Below are 25,354 nucleotides of genomic sequence, written 5' to 3'. Positions count from 1 at the left end.
TGGCCTTAAGCTGGCTTCATTTGGACTCATGTATAAGCCCCTTTTGATCATGACCTTTCTATAAGTTCAAACCATGCATTCATTTTCCTCTACGACTTGACACCTTTTATCCCTAGAAAGAACATTACTTTGAGTGTTGATGACCAATTTTGTCACCTTGCATTCAGCATAGGAATGTTACAGTCCCAAGAACTAGTGCATCTTAAGTTAAACACTTGTTCTTTCCATTGTACTATAGACATTCTTTTATTCTTTTTCAAGATTTAAATATGAAAAAGACATATATATATATATATATATATATATATATATATATATATATATATTCCAAAAAGAGCGGGAATGGGACATTTATTTCCATATTTGATGGAAGTAAGAGTCAATTGTGTTGTCCTTGAACAAAGCACTCAGAATAAGTCTTTCCTCCATTGGGATGGGACTTAGTTCAACTTTAGGAGAGTCATAACCGTGTTCTTGAGTCAATCCTCCTCCAATTGGTTATCTCTTCCAATTATATGGAGAGTTTGTTAATGCCTCCTGCATTGAAAACTTACACAAAGTTATTTTATACTGCCATAGAGTCACATATGATTCATGCTTTTGTTCAAGGGAAATCAACCTGTATTGGCCATTCTACGGTGTCCCTTGACTCATTTTCAGTCATCCATACCGGATCTGTCAAGTTATCTTTAGCATCACACCAGTTATTTGGTCATTTTCTCGTGTTGGTTAAGAAGGTCTCCATTGACTTCTTTTGGGCGGGTCTGCTCTTATTGACTCTGACAAATTTCTCTAAGAGTAGGCCTAGAGCTACACCCTGGCCCTATTTACATCATTGATAGGTGACCTTATGCTCAACATTGATCAATATCATGGGTATTTGACTAAGTGGTTTCCCTTGTGTTCGATGTCGTCTTACATTATCACACATTGGGATTCATGTAGTACCTTGGCTTCCATTTGACCCTATTGGTGGATTCGTCGCCTATGTGTCGACTCTCATTATTGGTTGGTTTAGAGGGTTTTTTTCATGCGCTAGCCACATCTTGTGTACGCTAGAAATGTACTTTGGAATGGTTACTTCATCTCTTTTTGTCCGAGTTCTTCCAAATTATTGGCATGCGGGTTATACTCATGTTGGTTGATGTGGGATGCCTTAATTCCTTCCTTCCGGCATATATTTTCCCATCGACTCCAACTTATTTCTCTGGGAACAAGATCTAGAGTCCTTTTTCAGTACCTTAGGGTTTTCATGCATTAGTGGCAGACTCCTTCGCTATCGACGGTGAGAATACGTCAATGTCTCCTGATTGGTAAATTCTCTCAAGTGTTCTACTTCAACACATTTATTCACACTTGTTAGATTGTACTGGAGTACCTTGACTCGCATCATCATTATCGATGAGTTGTCTCACGTTTGTTAATAGTATACATCAATGACCGGTAATCAAATGATTTCTCACATCATCGAATTCAACTAATTTATTCCCATACTGTAGAAATGTACCATCTATGATCGGTGAAGACCTCGGGTTGTTTCAACATCTTGGTTCACTTGTCAGCTCCTTCAGTTTTTTGCCAGTGCTACCAACCACCCTTATATGTTGTAGTTAATCTCAGTAGCATTCTATATGTTGACACCTGAGTTTTATGTAGTACCACTATTCCACCTATATAACATGGTACTATTACGAAGATCAATTATGCAGGATCAGTGATCACACATTCTTCGAGCATCATTGATCAATTTTTCTTCTATATGTGATATTGAGACATAGCTCCATTGTGTTCCTTTGCGGCTATGATCAGATGATCCATTATGTATTCTTCATTATTCTTTGTATACTTATGTATACATGATGGATCCACTTTGTACTTGATCAACGGACGTATTTTACTATTTCCGAGCATGGGTATGCCTGCGTCAAACATGAGTCTTCTTTCTAATTCCTTCTACAAGTATTTAGTGGCTGGAATTTGGTGATCTCCTCTTAGGTCCTCAAATGATCTCCCTTTATATACTTAATACATTTCGTCCATCATGTACCCCCTCTAACCTCATATATTAGGGGCATTTGTTATAGCATCATTCAACACTCATGTAGTTTTGATGCTCTGATATGGCCTTGGGCAGCCCTTTCCCATTCAAACTTGATCATTTATTAAAATATAATATTTTCAATTCCATACACGACTTTTCCCTTTAGAAAGCACATACACACGTGGGTATCACAATAGAAAACCCGTGTACATAATTTAAAATATGAAAAAATAAAAATATTTCCTATTTCTTGAGCGGAGTTTATGGGTTTCATCGAAAGCCCACCTACAGGAGCCCGTGGCCTAACTGAATCAACTGATTTCTAGTGATATTTATACACCTCATGGGAAGGCCTAAATCATAGAAGGAGATAGGATATCAACATTATAGTCCTTTTGTCCCCAGATCAAGTATGATTTTCCCTATGCCTCCTGCACTCCCAGTCATAGGAAACTCTTGTTTCTTACAGAGAAGTTCATCTTCCATTATATGACATCCCTTTGCACATGATTGAGAGGTGATCTTTGAGGCTTGGGATGGATAGATCTCGAGGAAGGTTTCGTTGGTGTCGTGGTCAGATCAGGTTGTATTCTTCCACTATTATTTGCTGATATCAATAAATAAGCTTTGTCTTGCTCTTGATATGTTATGATCTCATGTTTTTATTTTATGATTCATGTCTAATATATCATGATTTCTATGTTTACACTTGATAATATAACATATTTATTATGCATGCACTTTGAACTACTTGCTACGTATATGCTTCTATGAATTGTGTTGCAGGTCTGATCACTTTGGAGGAAGTAGAGGGTTTGGACCCTACGGGATCGACATCAAACGTAGGACCTACAGGTACTTCTCTCAAACCCAACTTTAGTAGTTTACATATTTTTCTTGCTTAAATGTATGCTTCTTGTTGATTGTCTGCCTTCGGTCTGTTGAGGTTGTCAACCCTTACCTTAGGGAAATTTTTACTGCTAACAATAGGATTCAGAAATTCCACTTTCTTTGGTATAATTTAGTTTCAAAATTTGTAGGGGAATGCTCTGGGACACATTTGTGGACAGCGAGAGATCCAAACCAATGGTCATTTTCCTAATGCGAAAAAATGACGTGTAACAAATCTAGAAATCTTGATACTGCCAATTATCCTGCGAAAATAGGGTCAGGACTGTAGCAACAGAAACCCCAAGGTCTTGGTACTGCAGAATGTGTTGCGACTATCTAATATGAACTATGGAAACCAAACCCACACTGCACAAAGAGTCTAATCTGCATTGTGAAAATCCCAACTGTTGAATTTGATCTTGTACGGCGACGGTAGAAACCCAATTGTTGGATATGATCTAGAGAGTGGCAATTGAACCCCAACAACTAGATCTAATCTGAATGAAAAGGTAGGGGCGATATTCAAATAGCAGAGGGAACTATGGTCACAAAGGAGTTTCAGGTGCTACAAATTGTAATATACTTAGGGGCCCAACAATAGTATTGGGCCCAATATTTCAAGGCACTAACTAAGGAGGATCAACCGTTCCCTTAGTCATACTACCTGCCTATCCTATTGTACATGTGAGTAATCTCCTAGAGTGTTTTTCTCAGTGTACTATAGAAGCAAGATGGCCAACGTCTTATATAAGGTTAGGTTTTAGGTTAGGTTTTAGGTTATCCTAGGGGGCTTCCGATATACCCACGGGTACGTGGAAGTGCAGTCCATGCACAATTCTGTCTAATGTGCTACTACTCGAAGGGGTACCCACAAGGGTTATAAGGGATTTCAACAAGTGTGACCACCTATTATATTTCCTATGTGCATGCCACCCCAAATCCAAATGTGTATGTGCTCAATGATAAAGCCTATGGTTTAAAGATGCTGAAACATGTCTCTAGCCTAAAAAAAATCTGCAAAAATTGGAGGTACTACTGACCCTACAAAGTGCTCTAATACGACTTGTTGTGCTCTTGACCAGTGAGAAATCCAAAATACCATAAATATGAAGAAATATAGCCCAAAACATAGAATTATCACATGAAATGAGACAAACTACAAGATATTTTATTATTCAAAAGTAGAATACAACATTCACTTGCCTCTTCGAGGGGTAACCTCCAACAGAGCAAAGCTCAATTAAAATAGCACTCAATGATATTTCCCCTACTAACTAAGATTATTTATAGCTTAATGACATCCAAAACCCTAACTACTGGGGTCCCTTGCATAGCACAGGTTGACCACTTTATTTATTAACTATGGCCCATTTACAACTAATTGTGGTCCCTTTTCTATAATGTGGGTCAATCACTTACAATTATTATTAATTTGGATAATCATTTATGGGGTTTATTTAATCTCTAACTAACTACAACTCTGACTAGGCCCCTTGGGATTATTACATAAATAAAATGGTTAGGATTGGAACCTAACATCTAGTATGACGATTTTACAAGAGATCGGTCACTGATTTTGAAAAAGCGTGCTTATATGTAACACTACCTATGCCATTCTTGTTGTTTATATTGTTTCTATTGCAGATATAACATCATACAAAGCATCAATGAACCTTATATGCCGAGAATTTTTATCGAGACAAAGGTAGAGATCATATGCTCTAGCATCCAACAAATCACAACAGAATATAGGAGAGTTGTTTCTAAGAGTGACTTCATCAATTGCGCTCATTACATTGGTCTCCTATTTTTGTGTATATGGCATGATTTTCTCCTTTGTGGAAAACAAAGGCAGAATGAGACTGGTTTCATGCATCCCTTATGTTTGTCTGAAAGTGCAAACTAGACCAAATCCCATAGCCAAATGAGATATTGACAGAAATTAAGCCCACTTCTATCCTCCAACTTTTGCTCTGCCAAACGGTTTTTTCTTGTTCATAATACTTAACAGAGACCATTTTGTAAATACTTTCAACAAATTTGATTTAGGTAATTGTTGAAAAATTGCTTGAGACATGGTGATTTATGATAAATTTTACAAATTGATGGCATTTTTAGTAAAGACCAAGTAGATGATGGAAGCGAAGGAATAGGTGTTAAGAGTCTTCTATGTATATGATAGCAGTCATGGGTGTGTATGGTTGGAGGGTAGCAAATCCTTGGTAGTGGCTTATTCAATAAGAGCTTGACGTCCCATCTCCTTCATGATTAAGTAGGCTTAAATGGTCGTATTTATGTCAGCTCGACTAATGCTTTATCCTTTCTTCCCACAAATTTAAATGCATAGGAGCATGCAAATAAGAACTCGAATTATGAAATAATGTTATTTTTGGGCAAGTTCTCCATTTGTTATAATTACAGTAGAAGGGGAAATGTGTTATATATGGTACACCACTTTTACTTCCATAACCAATGCCAGTGTTTGTAACGAGGAAGGCATAAGACCAAATTGGTTCAAATTTGTTGGTGTTCTTAATAATCAAGTGTCGGCGGTGTTGGAAGCCACCAACAAGGTAGGGGTTCTCCCTGATGTGAAGTCCCAATTAGACCCCACACCATTTGGACTAGGAGCCCCAAACAGAATATGGTCAGTTGCTGAAGTGGTGGGTTCTAATAGTGTGCCTTGGCTACAATAAACACATAGAATGATGTATATGTTACTTTGGAAGAAACGAGTGTATGAATTTTGTGAAGTCTCAAGTGTAATGCATGAGAAGTTACATCACATCAAATGGGAACAGAGTGGGCCCCTTAAAAGCATGTAATATTACTTAGCTTAAAAGGGACACGTAAGCAGTAAAAGAATCATAAGTTAACCTGCAAAATAGTTCACAAGATAACCATGATCAAAATAACTTAACAACACGCATTCAACAAGATTCATACTAAGGAAAACGAAATAGTTCATAAGTGTTAATATAAATAAAATAACACATATCGCAAACATAACAAGAATAGTCTTACTACATCCATGACATATGCATGAATACGTGTCAGATCCAAAATTTTATTAAAATTGAAAGTCCCAGACATACATTTACAATTGACAAGACACTAGCCGCAATAGTGGAACATGAATCCAACACTTTCTTTTCCAAAGAAAGATAATCCTTCTGTTAGAGTCGGTCTAGCAGCCCTCCATCAGCGATCAAAACTCTTTGCATTTGCATAAGTAGGTGTCTCATCAGTGTCTTGCATTCTATTAGGCATGCCATAAACCTGATGGAGGAGCTAGTGTCTTTATTCCCCTCTTGGCACTGCTGGATCAAGTTGTTTCAGTCAATAAACTATATCAAAGTTGTTTGTCTTGTCTTGAGGTCAAAAGTCTTAGGTCTAGGGTTTAGGTCAAATTTGTCTTCAAGGTCATGTCTCTGAAGGTCAATAAGTGCCTAGCAAGCCAGAGGGATGATTTTCAAAGTGTTTCTTCGAAAGATTCTATCTTGTGCAGCTAATTTTCACCTTGGATTTAAAAACCCTGTTTTTAAAGCCAAGGTCATTTCTCAAAATTTTGTAAAATTGTAAATATTCAAAATGATTCAAAGGACAGCATGTAACCCTGGCTCCCTTGTCAAGATCCCTCAGATGTTATCCCTGCAAAAATTATCAAAGAAGAGCATCAAATCAATCAGTTTCAGGACAAAAGGAAACCAAAAAGGTCAAGTTTATAAAGTGTCATGGAAAAACATTATAAATTGGGTTTGGGCATGAAATTAATTCAAATAAGGTTATAACAGCACCAATCTCCCTCCATCGAGCCTCATTCTGCATCTAAGTCATAGAGCAAGTGATTGCAAGAGAGATTGGGCGAAATTTGTGAGATGGACAGGCGCGCGACCCATTGAACCAGACGCGCGACCCGTCAGTGGTGCGCGACCCGTTGAGCACCCTCTGCCAGTGCAAAATTATAATGGGTGTGACCCGTCAGAGGCGCGCGACCTGTTGGGTGAGGCGCGCGACCCATCAGTGCCCTCTTTGTAAAACCGCCTGCAAATTCATCAAGGAGCCACAAATCGCCAAACTTCGTAAGGTAGGCCCTCAATCTTAAACAATTCTTGCTTGCCATGGTTAAAGGAAATCATGATTGCATTCTCAAAGGCCTTCATTTGCAAATGAAAAGCTCCACTTTGCTTTGGTTTAAAGTTGTAAAAATGGCTAGGGTTTATATGCTGTTTTAAGGTATCCCCTTGTTATCATTTTCTCCCCATTTCCCATTTCTTATTCCTTGTCATTCCATGTAAATTTCCCTTGCAAAATTAGTAAAAAGCCCTAAACCCTACCCCTCTTCCCTAACAAGTAAAAGTCAAACCCTAACCCTACCTCTCATAACATCCTTGCAAATGAAATTGTATGATGATGTATATGTCATAATTCTTCCCCTAAACTCCCTGTTTCATATATTTTTCCCAATTTCCCTTCCAAGTCTCCCTTCCCTAACATTTCCCTTGTGCTACTTGTCCCCTTGAAACAACATTTCAAAACAGTTAAAACAGCAGATTTCAAAGCAGAAGCAGCAGTACATTTCAGCCACTTTGCCCCTGAAACCATCTCAGAAACTGAAACCAACTATGAGCAAAGTGATGATCGTGAGTCAACACCAGAAGTTGAGCCTGCTCCGGAACATGAAAAACCACTATTGGGCCCGAATGCACGTATGCAAGGCAAAAATGAAGGTGCTCCAAAGGCGGTTGGCCAAAGCACAAAAAACGAAGAAAAAGGTCCGACCCCCTCCACATCTTGGCCGAGGATTCTTTGAAGGAGCATGATACTAAATAGCTCAGCCCTAGCACAAATTCCAAGAAATTTTGAGCATTTTGGGTCATTTTGGTTTTTTTCAGGCAAAAAATAGGTTTTGTCCCCTCAACGGGTCTCACCCCCCGCGCGACCCTTTCATTTGGCTACTCCGTTCCGGGAAAACTCAGCATTTCTGGATTTGTCATGAAAAGTTACACATGCTCACCATTTCCAAGAGATTTTATGATGTTTTGGGCCTCCAGAAAGTCAAAAAACAAGCAAAAAATGACTTTCTGCCACATTTTTGAGACACAGAAAGCAGTCTTGGGAGATTGCAATTTTGGAGGGGCAAATGACCACCAAATTCAGAAATTCCAGTTGGGTTGGAAAGTAGACTCACAGAACTTTCCAACAAGCCTACTCTTGCCCAATTTGGACACCTAGAAGTGCCCCAAAAGTGCCCTCAAAGGCGCGCGACCCGTCAGGGAATGGCGCGTGACCTATCAGGCAAATTTCTCAAAATTTCAGTGTACAGCTCAGCAAAACGCAGTTTTGACCATGTTTGACTTTTTGGAGTGGATTGTCATCCTCCTTGATGTAAATAATGTAATTTTTTGACACTTTTACACTCATGTATCTCTTCTAGAAGATTCATTCATGAAATAGGTGAAAATTAAATGAATGAATTGGTTTCCTAGTTTATAGAGGCAAGTTGTTTTGACTGCCTAGTTTTCAGTGCTTAGTTTAGAATTGGTTGAAACAGCTCCTAGAAGGATGAGCTTGACCCCTAGAGGCAAGGAAAGGTGTTAGCTTTCCTATATTATGTATTTTCTTAGTCATTTTCAGAGGTTGGGAGGTTGGACTCTTGAGGGAGAAGCTATCATTGTATTATTCACTGTATCTCTGCAATTTTTGGCTAAGGAAGACCAGGGTTTTGCAGTCCTTTTTGGGATTCTTGTGGTTACATGTATTGATGGTGTGTTTCTTTATGTACTTGTAAGTGTGTTATGTGAATCATTTCCTTTCTTTTCCTTCTGCACATTAAACAAATGAAGTGTTAAAGTAGAACTCATGACTGTCATGCTCTGCTTTTAAGTTTGTTTAATTTTGATGTTTTCTACTGTTTAAGGAGAATTCAAAGTTATTGTTTGCTCTCCTTAGCTCCTCATCTGTCATTCTTAATCATCCACCTCAATCAAAGGCATCAATATTGTCTCCTACCTCGCCCCAAAGAACCCCCTGCAGAAACAGTGTCCAATCCCCGCACCCAAAATTGCCATTTCCTCAATTTGCCACCAAAAACCCTAAAAATCCCAAATCAACCCTTTTGATCAGTTTACTAGCCTAAAATCAGTGTTACCCTATTGGATATCTTGCCCATTGAAGATCTTTTTCGAGATAGACCGGAGAGAGCCCTCTCCTGCCCCGTAGGGCTAGCTACGAGGCTAAGTGGTTTGATGTTGCCTTGAGGTTTACCTTTCTCAGCCTGAGGTGAAATTTCAAGCGCTAACACCTTCTATGCTAAATGAGAAGCCAAGGCTATCAACAATACTCTTGATCTTTTGATCCTCAGCCAAAAGCCTTCTACATGAGTTATGAGGGTATATTTATAACATGTGAGATGAATATCCATCTTCCTTTTTGACCTTTGGACTTCCCTCATGACTCTTTGACTTCATTTGTCTTTTTTCCAACAAATGACCTTTCATATTCCACAAATGACACTTGGACTTCCACTTACAAATTTATTTCAATTACAATATTACAATTACCCATATAAGACAAAATTGGGTAGACTCTAATAAAACAAACTTAATAAGACAAAACAACATATCAAGCTTGAGTTTGAGGAAACTCTAGCTTAACATCTTCAACTTTGTGATGGGATTAAGATAAAAGCGAACTCTAGCATCGATCACATCTGGGTATATAGTCTTAGTTCCAATTTGTGTTTCCTTCTTCAACAAGAACAAGATGGTGTTAATCTTGTCAAGGCCACCAATATACTTCTATATGTCATGTCCATTGACTTCCAGGTCCCCTTTGGTGGCAATCTACCTTAACTAGTCCAAGTATTCTTCAACTTCCTGTCTGAATGCATTTCTACCTTTTGTTTATGTGGGTGTGTCGACTGAAGGGATTTTGTGAGATTTCACTACAGAATCCACACCATTGTAAAACCATCCATAACAGGAAAAAATGTTGGTAATGAAGGTGTCGAGTTGTTTATTGCTTTGTATAAGCATCTAGACTTCAAATTTTCCAACTCAACTTGTTGTCTTGCCTTCTTTACCAACTCAGACGGTGCACCCCTATACTTCATTCCCCACTCATGTTGCATGAACAACCTTGAGAGATTTTTCATTTTCTCTTGATTTCTTTTGCATGTTGTGCAACGAGACAATTTCTTTGTGCATGGTTACTAACTCCTCATAGAGGTTCCTCATGGTTCTCACGGTGCTAATACTTCACCAAGTATAGTTGCCTGAAGTTATTCTAAGTACATTTGTATAGGAGCTACTTTCTAAACCTTTGCTTGGAGCTATTCAATTTTTTTCCTTGTAGATTCTAAGTTATTCGCCATTTGTCTATTCTCAGCCATCAAATACTCTGTGTTTGACTTAGAATCTCCCATGAATTCCAACTTGGCTGCGACAATAGCTTCAGTATTTTTCCTAGTGTCCATTATAATAACCTTGTCCTTGATAAAAGTAGTATGCGTGAGATCATCTGGAAAGTGATTCTTTCTAGCTTGAACAATTTTACTCTGAAGCTCATCGTAAGCCATGTTGAAAATATCCATAACCAAACCTTCATTAAGAGGAACAATTTCTTCTTCATCATCTGGATCTTGCCCTTTTGCGGGAGGAGGGGGAGACTAAGTGGTGATCTATTATGTACAAGGCATAATATCAACATCCTAATTCTAATGCTCCATCTCTACCTCCATGTATTGAATGACTATCAATTCTTCAATCTCCTGAGAAAGTTATTTATCCTATTGTTGCTTGCCTTCTTCTTCAAGTAGAATATTTTTCTCTTCTTCTTCAGCTTGCTTCAACACTTTTTCTTCCTCTTCATTTCTCCTCATTTATTATTCTTGCATCTTCCTTTCTTCTTGTTCTTTCTACTCTTGTTCTTCCTTTTGTCTTAGTTCTTCCTCTTGCCTCTTTTGTTTCCTCTTTCTCACTACTGCCATAGTCACTTTCAAGATTATTGGATTTGCTTTGTATTTGAGGCTTTACTCCTCTACTGGACTGTGTGCAACCGTCCTTTTATACTTTATGTTTATTAGTTTGTGATTTTCTGATGACCTTGCTTTCAAAGTAGCTTCCGGATCTAGAGTCACATGCGATGGACCCGCAAAGATGACTGGTACATGGGGCTTAGAGGCATTATATCAATTTTTTATCTTTTCCTCCTCTAGTTAAGAATAAGTATCACTTGGCCAATTGAAGTGTATCTTTGCACAATTCTTCTTGCAAATACTTCTAAGATCATATAGGTGGTACTCCATAAGACCGAACTCGAAGTTCTTCAACTCATTACCTTCACTCTCTTCAACCCTTAGATTCTTAATCTCATAAGATCCAATCTACAAAGGAAGAGTGGGCCACGATGCTTTCTTATTCCTTTGCAAGACTCTTGATAAGCCTATTGAAAGGTCATGCTCAACCTCGTGCATGACCACTTTGTCATACCTTTGTAGAAAATGTGATGAATTCTGAAAACCAAACACCCTGAGGTAAGTTCCATCAAGTGAGGCAAAACAACCAACAAGTTCTGCCACTGCTTCCATAGCCTTGGGTACATGCAAGGTGGATCTCCCTCAAAGATCATTTGGTACAATACTATGAGGAAGTTATCGGTTAGCTTCTCCAAGACTCCTATATAGTTTCATTATGAAAGAAACTTGTAGTAAATATGCATAGCAGGATCCTTTGGTGTCCAAATCCAGCTCACGCCAAGGAAATAATTCTAAGCACATATCTCATCCAACAAGTATGTAGACATATAGAATTTTGCATGTTTTCCCTTGGGAGTATTCTTTGCATTAGTCACATTGATCAATAGTTGTTGGGCCAACAAATCTGGCCAGTTGAATATCTTTCCTTCATTAACAACCTGATGCAAAAGATATGCCCAACATTCGGCAAAGGTAACAGTACTCTTTTGACCATAGATATGGCAACATAAAACAATCAATTACTGTAACACTTTCCTCAGATGTTTAGTCTTGTAATTGTTGTTGGGTGTCTGGGAACTTGGATAGCTCTTTCACCCAGGATTTGACAACATCCTTGGTTATCAAATAATTGGTGACCACATATAAATGAGAATCCATGTATGCTTCTAGTTTGGGAAAATGATACATGAGATGAATTTCATGGGCTAGATATGAAGCAATCTATTGTCCACTAACACTACTACGTATCATGCTCTTTATGTCAATGTGTGGTAGGATCTACTTGACGATATCTACGCAAGGGAAGGTTGGATACCTTCATGCAACTTTATGGAAGCTTGACGTCTGGACATTTATGTAAACTTGTCTATCTTCTAGATCTTCTTTGAAACTGGTGGTTGTGAATGCATCTTTTACTCTATTCCAAGTGACATATGAATCTTTCTCAATGAAGAGTTGAGTGTCTGACAAAAAGCATGGTGACAAGGGTACTCTCAAATACTTCACTGGTGTTTCTCTTTTTGGTTTCTTTTGAGGTGGATCTCTTTGAAGGCATGATGACGACAACTGATAAAAGAGTGATAAGCTCAAAAAGTTGTAGTACCTATATCATAAGATGCATGCATGGAAAGAACTAATCGGATCAAGAAAATCAGTTCATTCATCAAGATTAAAGTAGCAACTCACTAACTGGAGAGAAGGATTGCGCAGTTTATGGGCTCAGGGAGGCAAATTGGGCTCATGAATTATGCACTGTGCAGTCTCAGTAAAAAAGGGAGTAGTTTGAGGCTTGAGATTGTGCAATGCGCAGTCTCAGCTAGGTAGAATCAGGGAGGAAACTACACATTATGCAGTCTCAGTGGCCAAGGATGAGGCTTAAGGCCTGTCACTATGCAATTTGCAGTTGTGCAAGCTAATGACTGCACATTGCATAGTCTTAGAGGCCAAGGATGAAGCTTGGGCCTTGAGGAGGTGAATTGTGCAGTTGGGAGGGGCAACAATTGGTCAATACTGCACAGATCTTCCCAAGAAGGAGATACAAAATCATCAGATATGAGTGATGGGGAAAGAAGGAATGTAGATCGGCTTCAAGTGAAGTTAGATCAGTGAAATATAAAGTTCCAGAATCAAACATGAAAAAGGAAAAACATACATGCACAAAATGACCCAGAAATGACAATTGTTGGTAGGCAAAAGCAAGAAGTTGATACAAGCTAATAACAGATAAAATGTCATCTACTATGAGAAGAAATAGGTAAAATAACACTCATAAAAGCAAAAGCAACAAAAGCAAAAGAAAAAGCGACACGTGTGATACTTACCCAAAAAAGTGTCAAACTAATTCAAAAGATCCTTGATCTCGTTGGGAAGGCTAGAGCTCCAAAGTTGAATGTGAAAATGAGCTCTAGAGGCATCTATTATATAGATCTAGTTAGGTTAGGATTTGTGACGTTCATGGGTGCCACTCGTCAGATATTAATTGTGCATTCCCAATTTTCTAGGGATGAGCGCTTACATTTTTCCAGGAAACTGCACATTCACACTAGCAGAAGGGACTGCGCAATTCCCAACAACAAGGGATTGTGCAGTTCACTGCCTCAGTGAATTGCACATTTTTTTACTAAGAGATAAGGCTCAATGAAATTTCTCTGCTCAAGGGTTGTATATATTCAAGGAATGCAAATTTTTTATCCTCAAGGGCTAGCGTAGTTTCCAGAGAAATTCGATTCTGCAATTCCAAGAGGGAAGAAAGACAGTAAGTGCAAGATCATAGCATGAGACCACTTATGTTAGAAAATGCTCAATTAAGATCAAAACAACTTAATCAAATCATCACAAAACACTACATGCAAAGATAAGTCTTCATAATAAGAATGAATATTTGATGATAGTGAAAGATAAATCCTTATGGACAGAAGGTAGGCTTTAACATCATGGCATAGGCAAAATTTTGGAGGGGGGTTGTAGTAGCTACAACACTTGGTGACACACTAGTAGAGCTCCAACTCTTTGTATGGGTCTAACTCTATAAACTAGGTCTATCTCTTTAGGAAGTATTGTTAATTTCATTGATTACCATAGCTTCTTTACTTTGCCTGAGTTAAAGATATAGTCCCTATCGTTCTCTTCATCAGTGGCACACTAACAAAATCAAGTCAAACTTAGTTGTTTTGATTGGGGATGAGGAGTACATAGTCACATGAGTGGGAAAGAATTTTCAAAGTCTTGTTTTTCATCTATAGTGTTTCTCCACTACCAACAGGCCTACACAGTAACCCAGTGGAGTCACTTTAGGAACACAAACATTGCTCCGCTGCAAGTGAGCCTGGATAGTACCCCGATGGAATTGCTTGCTTCACTTCCCTGTGAAGGAATCCTTTCTCTTATTTCACCCTTCATTCATTTTTATTTTATTTTATAGAATTATGCATTGACACTTATTGATTTTAGGGGGTGGTAAACGATTCCTGGCTTATTGAGAAAAAAATAGGTTGTTCCTTTTGAGAAGGATATTTCTACACTTTTGAAATACATTCCACTTGTTTAAGTTTCCTCCCCTCCTTAATCTGCTTGATTTAAGTTGACAAGGTAAAACCGATCAAGCATAAAAAAAATTGATTAGAGAAGAAGGTACTAGTTATAGATTTGAGCATTGTAGTTTTGTGACTAAGGATTTCTCTGAAAATAATGTATTTTATGTCTAGGCATCATCAACTAAAAGATACTAGGCCCATGCAAAGAGAAGGAATAAACAAAAATCCAAGTATTGACAGTCGTTCAATTTCCCTTGAAATTTGCCATGCTTATTTCATAAAAAGATCATGGTCTCATGTGAAACCTATTGCGAAAAAAAGGAAAGAAAACGATAGGATCAAAGTAAACAAAAAAAAAAAACTAAACTAAACTACCATACTCCTAAACTAACAAGGGATATGCTAGGCCTACGTAAAATGAAAATTCTAATGTAACCATTTGTAACACCCCCTCTTCCCAGGTCTACCCAAGCAACCGACCAGCCGGAGTAAACATACGATGAGAGAGGCTACTATAAGGGATTCAAATTCCTTCGTGACCTTAAGGAAATGAAATCGACGAAACACCTTAAACAAACCCATCCACATCATCAACAACACCCTCAGGAGACATGTCATCCACTTAGACATCCTATCCCTGAGTCCCACTAATTATTTAAGCATGTTAACCCCTGGTGGTTCTCATGTTATAGGCAAGACAACGACCAGAAGCCAAATTCACTCTCATAGGCTTGTGTGCCAGCGTCCTTGGACTTTTATTAGCATACCTATGCCAGCATCCCTGAGATTTGAGCCAATTTTCTAGCCCTGAATCCCGACCTCTACCCATAACTTGTTATAAACTTCATAATACATCAAAGACATGATGACAATATAAACTAATCAAAAATCAACCTCGGGACTAGGCCTGAGCATCCCCAACCAGGACTGACATTTTGTGAAACACTTGGCATCAATGCAACCTACAGGTCTAGGATACAAGACAGATCATAACTGACTAAAATAACTTATGAAACATAACCAGAAGGATCACCACCTTCTCCATTGAATTGTTATAGAATCAATTATGTCTTACATCCATCCATTTGACAATTACAAGTAAATACATGAAATAACCATGACATGAACCAGTCATATAACCATGATCATAACCAGTATAAAACCATATAAATATCAGAGATATGACAACCATTAAATCCACATATAAACCAATGCAAAAGTAAGAGAACCTAGTTTTTATTAATCATAGGCAAATCCAACTAGGTTCAGGACTTCCACATACCGCCCGACCATAGACATTGCTAAACCAAATCCCTCTTTCAGGCATTCACCCCCGTGCCATATTCCAAGCATGAATGTGAGATATCATAGAGCAATCAATCCATGAACAACCAAATGAATCCAGCAGTTAAATCACCTCCACCCTCATCAAATTGTGATCACACCAAAATTGATGCCCCAATCACAATCGAACCAAACTTGGAATGCCATCCAGAATCCATCGTTATCCTTGAGGAATTTTCCACCTCCCTGTCTCTCAAGCTTTACCGCAATCCAATCTCGAATCATTAGGCCCTAAATTGAGACAAGTCTTTCAGAATTTACCACAATCTAAACCCGGATAACTAGGCCCTAAACTGAGACTCCTCCCTCAAGCTTTACCATGTATCATGCCAAAACCGGTCAAGGGATTCCTAGGCCTTTGGGAATGAACTTTGATACCACCCCCACTTCAGATTCCAAAATCCTTCCAGAAAACCAAAGCTCAAAACTGAAATAAACATCCCAACACCATGGCATTCGGAAAAAGGCAAGGCTAAGCTGAAAACCACTATCATAACCCGACAAAACCATGCCACCGACAAAAAGAGAACCATAGACCAACATGCAAAGCCATGCATGTCCAAACAGCTAGGAAATCACAAATGCAATATGTTACCTACAATTATTCGCTTTGAAGCTGCCTGATCCTACTTTTCCTTGATCCTTGCTTTCCTTCCTTTCCCTTGCTTTCTTTTCCTCCCATGATCCAAAGCTAGAGTGCTCCAAGAAAACTCTAAGTGACCAAGAGTATGAGAGAGAGAGAGAATAATGAGAGAGCTCCAAAATTGAACTGGCCAAGGCTGACATTGACTAAGAAACTTTCCAACTAATCCTAAAAAGTTTTTATTAATGAGGCCTATAATTTCTTCATTTTTCCATTAATTTCCTTCATTTTCCTCCTCACATTAAACATGTGACCTTTCACATTAATTTTCTCCTAATTTCCTTTATTTTCATAAATAAATGTCCCAAAAAATCCTTTTTCCTTTTTAATGCCTTTGTCTTTGCCAATTTCCTTAGCCATAAACACACATCCAGTGATGCCCACTAAGATATATTTTCCCAACATTCATCTTGGAATATGTGTCCCTTACCCGTGGTCTTATTTTTCCTTTATTTACTTTTGTTACATGAAATTTTTCACTAGGGTTGTTACAAAACCCTCCCCCTTGAAGAACACCTTCCTCAATGTTAAACCACACCAAGACTCAGCAAAACCACTGAAAAACAAGCATACTTGGCATGGAGCTTTATAACTTAGATCAATGCAGTATTTACAATGAAATACCTACTCAAACGAAAAACATTATGACCAGATAACAACCATATCACATGTTGGAGATTTTTAGCACATCTCATTACGGTATTTACAATGACCACATATACACATATGCACATTTGATCAACCAACAAATAAGAGGATAAGACGCATGCATCAATCAACAAGGGAATACAGAGGATCACACCTCCACCCTCAAAAGTAGTACCAGTATTCACCTCCTTCCTAGGAAGTCTAGAATCCATTGTCACAGTCAAAGTTGCATCCAATGTCCCACGCTACAATCCTGCGCCACTTGTCCCCTTAGTGAACAATTACAGGCTCATTGTTCTAGGGCACACTCCGAATGTGCATCTGATTCCATCTGGAAATGCTAATGACCAAAAAATACATCCACGACCTTCTCTTCTCTACTACATAGTGCCTTGGGAAATCCGGTCACCCCCTTCCATGTAGTCACTCACCTTCCAAGTTCCCCAGAATCCACTATCCCAGGCGATCCATCCCTTGGCAAGGCTTCCTCGCATCGGAAAATACAAAACCAAGGGATATCCCTGCCTCATCATATCGATCATATCAATCTCATGGAAATCAATGGACATAGTAGGGTACCAATGTCCCACAATGGCCCTGCTCCTGAAGTACTCTACCAGCATATTGTTGAATGTTCCAATTATTTTGTTGTTGTTGCCAATTATTGCAATCGATTTCAACCACCCAACCGGGCATGTTCATGCATTCCTATTCCAAGCACATAATTTCCATTAGATTCAAATAAATTGAAATAACCTCAAATAATACCTCATTGGTAGTTCGTCAATAAGGTACACTTGCAATCTTGTTCGCTTCCTGTCACAACAAGTCAAACTAATTGTTTGATCAAACATCATGTATAAACATATCACATCTGGTTAGCTCAAACATTGTTAGAAAATTATATATTACAAATAAATGGAACACATAAAATATATTGTAGAAATATAAACACAGAAAACCCATAAAACAAGAGAGACATAGATATACGTGGTTCACCCAATTTGGGCTACATCCATGGGGAAACGGCCAGTCCTTCCTTTTATGTTATCTAGCAAAGTGAAGAGATACAACCTACAGCAGATTCATTGTAATTCCCTCTTCGATCTCACACAATCTCCCCTCTCTTTCTCACTTAAAATACACATCTACATAGACACAATAAAATTCCCTCATACATAGTGAGGGGTTGCCTTCTAAGGAAAAAACCCTAAATGAAACATAATTTCTACCGTCATATTTCCTCCTAATGAATGACCCATATTGACTACAAAATTACAACATTTTACAAGGCAATTTTACATCTATTTTTATGCTTTGGGGGTGCTGCCCCCGATCCCACCATCGCCGCACATAAATGGGTGGCATTGCTGCCACAATACGAGCTGGGGTCCAATGCGATGATACCTCTGAATAAAGAAGATAATCAGGCTCCACACCCAACAAACATAATCATCATAGATCAAAATCTTAAGTCACATGTAACCAACATAAACCAGAATCATAGATCACATGTAATCACCATAGACTAGAATCATAAATCACATGCATAATAAAATTGAAATAAAATATTGATACTTATCCTTTAATCAATCCTTAGCTTCTACCTTTGTCCTTATTCCATATGCACATCAGATCGATTGCCACACCCGAAAAACACCCAATGCCTTCTCCTCAACCATATGCACATACACATACTACCCCGCATGTCCGCAACACATCATGTATGACATGCACATAATACCACATGTACACAAGTGTCATATGTACAAAATGTACACATTACCACCTGTACACCACACCACCTGCACAACATGTACACAATGCCACATGTACACTGCACCACTTGTACAACGTGTACACAATACCACATGTACATCGTACCATATGCACAACATGTCTATGACACCACATGTACATAGCATCACATGCACGACATGTACACAACACCACATGCACACAGCACCACATGTCCAACATGTACACGACATCACATGCTCACAACACCCCTTGTACAATCATGCACACAACACCCTATGTACAACATGCATAGAACACCATATGTACATAGCAATGCATATCCAAAATGTACATAATTTCATATGTACACAACACTGCATATCCAACATGTGCACAACACCATATGCACACAACACCGCATATCTATACCCAGCACTGGATATGGAATGTTCGCACAACACTATCTGTACAATCTTATACATAACATTGCATAAACAACATGTACACAAGATATGTATACACAACATCGCATGCGCACAACATCATAGATGCAACATGTACAACATATACAACATATGCACAATAATAGTACTTCACATCCAAAAGCACATTGTCTCTACCAAGAAACCTTGCTCCCAGTGTCTTATCTATGCTTGTCCCAGCATGTCATAGACCACACTTCTTTCATTTTGCTAATGTATCCTTCCACGTTACTTGTCATAACATAAACATAGCCATAATACAATTTCAATTCATATCTACATGATACGGACCTCATATATTTATCGTGACTACTCTTCCTACTTGATTTCTCATGAACCATGAATCTCTTCATGCCATTCACCTGCATAAGAAATCAGTCCTCCACAAGAACGATTCCTGAAAACCCTGTCAAACAATGGCGTAGATACATACTATTAGCGCTTGGAATTCACCTAGGCTGAGATAGACAAACTCTCAAGGCTACATCAAACCATTTCACCTCGTAGCTAGCCCTACGAGGTATGAGAAGGCTCTCTCGGGTCAGATTTGATAGATCTTTCAATATGATTAGGCTGACCAATTATGAATAAATATTTTAGGCTAGTAAATTGATAGGGGGGTTGATTTAATGATTTTTGGGGTTTTTGGTGGCAATTGGTGGAAGTGCATTTCAGGGTGCGGGAAATGAGCACAGTTTTTGCAGGGGGATCTTAGGGGCAAGGTAGGAGTGAGTGCTGATGCCTTAATCTGAGGTGGATGATCAGGAATGATAGAGGAGGAGCTAAAGAGGGAAAACAACCAATTTGAATCCTCTCTAGACAGTAGAAAACATAAATATTGAACAAACTAAAAAGCTGAGCATGTCAAAGCATGAATTCAAACTTTATCACTTCATCTGTCCAATTAGAAGCAAAAGAGAGATGTGGAATACATAAACAAACTTACAAGAACATGTAGAGAACACACCATCAACACAACAATCCACAAGAATCCACAATGATGTCTGCAAAACCCTGGCCTTCCTTTCCTTAAATTGCAGAAATAGATGTACAATACACAATAATGCTTTCTCCCACAAGAGTCCAACCATGAAAATGAGCAAGAGAAGGCATAATATAGACCATCTAACTCCTCTCCCCACCTCTAGGGGTCGAGCTCAGCTTCCTAGGGGCAGTTTGAACTAATTCTAAATTAAGCACTAGATAATAGGCAGTCCAACAACTTGCCTCTATTACTTAGCTAACTGATCCATGCATTAATTATTCACTTTTTACATCAAGGAAGCTTCTAGAAGGGTAAAGAGAGATAAAATCTATCAATGTGCCATGAAAATTATACATTCATCCATCATCTACAAGTAAAAATCATCAACCAAGGTGAAAACAGTGTTTTCTGGGCTGAAAAGTCAAAACTGCCAAAATTCAGCTCGAGTGGTCACGCCCCTTGCTCGAGTGGTCGCGCCCCTTTGCAGCAACTTTTGAGTGGGTTCCACTGGTCAAATCAGGTGCAAGATGGCTCATTGGAAAGCTTGGTCTGTCTACTTTCCATCCAAAGTGGAATTTCTGGATTTGGAGTTGATTTGACCCCTCAAAAGTCAATTCTCCCAAGGTCACTTTCTGCAACTGAAAAAGTGGGCATAAAGTCATTTTTTTGATGTATTTTGAGCTTTTGGAGGCTCAAATCTCAAAATCAGGCTTCTCCCAAGTATAGGTAATTTTAGTCTTTGCATGCCCTTTCCAAAAATGTCAACTTTTCCTCATTCTGAGCTGTCCCCACGAGTGGTCGCGCGGGGTGCGCGACCACTCCACAGGCAAAAACCTGTAAATTTCCAAAAAATTGCCAAAATGCTCCAAAATTCTCAAAATTTTTTGATTTTGCTGCTGGATGAAGGCTAATGAGTACCATGGTGAGTGAGGTATGCCTCAGCCAAGATACGGAGTGGGTTTGTCCTCTTCTTCTTCTGGGCCTCTGACAGCTTCCTTTGGAGAATTTTCATTTTAGCCTTGCAAACATGCAATCTTGCCCAATAGTGTGTTTTCATGTTGCGTAGCAGCTCTTTGTCACGATTTGCCTTCTCCAACAATCTCTCCAAGTGTGCATTCACACGGATAAGCATGGACTCCCGGTCAGCAGGCAATGGGTCACCGGGCCTCCTACGATTCAAAGTTCGATCATTGCGGATCCTCCATAGCTCATCAAGTTCTTTTTCTTCTTCTAATTGTTTGGTGCGCTGTTCTAGATAAGTGATGGTCCATTGAGCCATTTGGAGCTTTTGCTGCAACACAAGGTTCTCCTCCTCTCTCTGCCTGATAATCTCATAAAAATCTGAAGAAGGAGAGCGGGCATCACGACCAATGAAATCATCATGTGTATCACCAGCTCTCTCATCCTCAATCATGGGCTGCTTGCCCTCCCATACTGCCTCTGCTGATGAAGAATGCGAGGCCCCTTCCACCTGGTGTGGAGATAACACTCGCTGATCTGAAGAAGATGCCGAGACCCCTTCCACCTGCTGTGGAGAAAATACTCGTCGAGCTGCTGCAAATAAGGTCCTAGGACCTCTGTGATAGGTGACCCGAGGTGAAGAAACCACATGTCTCGGAACAATAATCTCGGGCTGGTGTGATGGACCTCCCACCTCATGAATGACCTCTGGCTCTGGCTGTGGCTGTGTGAAGAACTCACGGGAGATAAAATCTGCCCAAGAAATGCCCTGCTGACTCAGCTGATGGGAAACAACCAGCTGGATGAGACCATGATGACACAAGCTCCTGAGCTGCTGAGCTAGGGACTGCCTCTGAAACATAGAGACTATCCTCTGAATGTCATGAAAGAGATAAGCCGGGATGTTCATCATCCTCACCCTGGTGAAGTGCATCAGCATGCGGATGTGACAAGCAAATACCCGTGAGAATCTCCCCTCGCATGTGAAATAGTGCATAATAAGCCTCATGATAGCTGCATATTCCGCTCGGAGGAATCTGATAGGAAAGTTCCCTGTCAAGTTGTGCATGTATGTTGGCCTGACATAAGGCTCGAAATATACCAAATCCAGCCACTTGCGCTTTGGCCACACCTCACCCACATTGGGTATCCCGGTAGCCTGTGAGATGGCCTCTGGAGAAAACACAAAATTCACTCCTGCAAGAGTGACCTGCCCGTCATGAAGGTGTAAAACAAATAGTCGGGCCAGCTCCCTATGATGCTGAATCTGTGCAAGCCTCTCGCAAAACTGATAGCATGACATGTACTGAAAGCAAGTCACTGCTAATGGGCAAGCCTGCAACTCTGCCAATGATGTGGGCTCTTCCCTCTTGTGATGACCACCCTTACCTCCTTTGCGAGGCCTCCGCTGTGTCTCAACCTCCGTGGATGAAGATCGGTCATCACCTTGCTCATTAGTCTCAGTGGTTGACATGATGTTATTGAGCAAGGTGGAACAAATAAGCCAAGATGACTGTTGCCTTGCCTGCAAAAATGCTGAGAAGTATGCTGTTTTCAAGGGGGAAAATCATGAGGGAAATGTTAGGGGAGGGAATTTACATAAGGAAAGGGAAAATATATATAAACAACAGGGAATTTTGAAGGAAATATTCACATAATGTCAAACATGTCATTCCATCTCTCATCATTTGCAAATCAATACTTTATTAGGGAAAATGTGTTATGATCACCAAGGGAAAGGACAATATAAATTTTCATGATGGAGGGAATGAGGGCATGAGCATAGGGGAATAGGGTAGCATCAACCATGAACAATTTATAGGTTGTTCCTTTTTATTTTGTCTTTGAATGTCTTTTTATGAACATACTCTGTTTTTTTCAACATTTTAAAATGGCCATTGATGCTAATGGGAAACAGGGATCTTGTTTATTTGATCGTAGGGGATGGGAAGGGTCCTTATGACAGTTTGAAAAGGAAATGGGATAGCATGTATCAAGGGTATTTAGGGAAATGAAAAGATAAAAGAAATTAGGGTTTTGGGACAATGAAACCTTTTAACAATGCTTGCCAACCATATTTTATAACAGTAGTTCCTTTGACAGTGCTGGCAGCTTCATAAATGCTTTTGTCATAGGTGAAATAGGGTTTCATTTACATGCTTTGACAGAAGGGAAGGGATATCAATTGCATAGGGATTTTTAGGAAGGGATTAATGAGCAATTTAATTAGGGTTTTCATGAGAGGAATAGGTAGGAAAACAGAGTCTAGGGAAAGGGAGATGATACCATGTTAATGCATAAACCCTAGCACAGCAAAACTGCTCCTTTTTTATAGCTAGCAGCTGGTACATTTATAAACCTTGTCATGGACACTTCTCACAGCTATCTAACCTCTGATTTTTATACAGCAACATGTCTTTTTTGCTCATGTCTTTTACTAGGCTATGCATAATTACATTACTCTGTTTTTTATGGTATTCATGTGCATGCCTTTGCTATCATTTTTCTTTCTTCTTTTCACAATGTTTCTTTTCATTTTGCTGTGTTTTTTACATATATTTTGCTGTGTGTAATAGTGTAGGGTTTGGGTAGGACACATGGTAGAATTTAGGGTTTGTATAGGGTTTTAGGGTTTCATGGAATTGGGCTGGGGTTTTAGCATTAATTTTGCAAATGAGATTGATAAAAACAACATTCTAACATTTGTGAATTTATAATGGGAAAAAGATGGAGGGAAACAAAGGAATAATTAACCTTGAAAAGCAAACAATACTCTAACATAAGCTTGCAAAACAACAAGTCACTTAACCTATCTTTTGATAATTTTTGCATGATAAAATGAACACAAACCAATCATTGAATCCATGGCACCATCATAAAAGTTGTTTGGGAGGCCTACCTTGAAGAAACCGCAAGCAATTTGGAAGAAATTTGAAGTTTTGATGAATTTCTGGGTTTGCTGGACGAGTGGTCGCGCACCTCCTTCGAGTGGTCGCGCACCCTTCGAGTGGTCGCGCCCGACCAAAATAACAAAGAAATTTTGCGCTGGAGTGGTCGCGCACCTCCCAGGTGGTCGCGCACCCTGGTGGAGTGGTCGCGCACCCTCCAAAAGCTCGAAATTTGCTGCAAATTGCCCAAATCGCTCTCTTGCTTCTCTCCTTGTAATTTCTTGCTCCCAAATGCATAATGAGGGTCTTCAAAGAGGGAATTTACCTTTATATGCTTACATTTGAAAAAATTTAACTCAAAAACCCACTTTATAATGTTTCCACTTTGACATTCTTTTTTAACACTGTTTTGGAGTCATTTTGTCCTGAAATTAGCTCTTTGAGGCGTTTGACTTCGTTCTTTTTGCAGGTTGACCATCTGATGGGCTGTGGCGAAGGAACCAGGGTTGTTGCCGGCACTTTTGAAAACTTTTGAAAATTTCTTTATTTTTACAAATTTCTCATGACCTTGGACTTAAAAACAGGGTTTTTAAATCCAAGGCATTAAATGACCTGTAGCTGATGAAAATAACATTGAAACAGATGTACATACTTCCTTCTGGCTTGCTGGGCACTCACTGGGTTTGGACTCATGACCTTGGAGTGATTTTTGACTTAAAACCCTAGACCTAAGACCATGGGACCTCAAAACAAAAACAAAAACAAGTATGACTCAATTTCATTGTGGTATGATTTAATCCAGCTAAGCCAAGAAGGGAACAAAGACCAGCTCCTCCATTCAGTGTTATGGCATGCCTAGTGGGATGCAAAATTGACACTGATGAGACATCTAACTATGCATATGCAAAGAGCTATTGATCACTGATGGAGGGCTCAAGACCGACACTAACACATACATACATACATATATAATCATTAGCATAAAACAATCATCATCCTATCAGACAACGACATACATACATACATGTATACATATATAAACATCAGCATAATCATGATCATAAAATAATTACCAGATAACATAAGGTCTAGGTTAAGAGAACTTCCTTATTTGTGCATAGCATGCACAACATTGAGAACCACAATTCCCAACTTTGCCAAGGCATCTGACACCTCAAATACATTCACTTTGCCTTTTCTGGTTACCTTTCTCGTGTATGC

This window comes from Pinus tabuliformis, chromosome 2_1 (assembly GCF_031772625.1).
Source record: "Pinus tabuliformis cultivar Carrire ecotype Pingquan chromosome 2_1, CPIR1, whole genome shotgun sequence".
In the NCBI taxonomy this organism is placed as follows: domain Eukaryota; kingdom Viridiplantae; phylum Streptophyta; class Pinopsida; order Pinales; family Pinaceae; genus Pinus; species Pinus tabuliformis.
Note: the sequence above shows the minus strand (reverse complement) of the source record.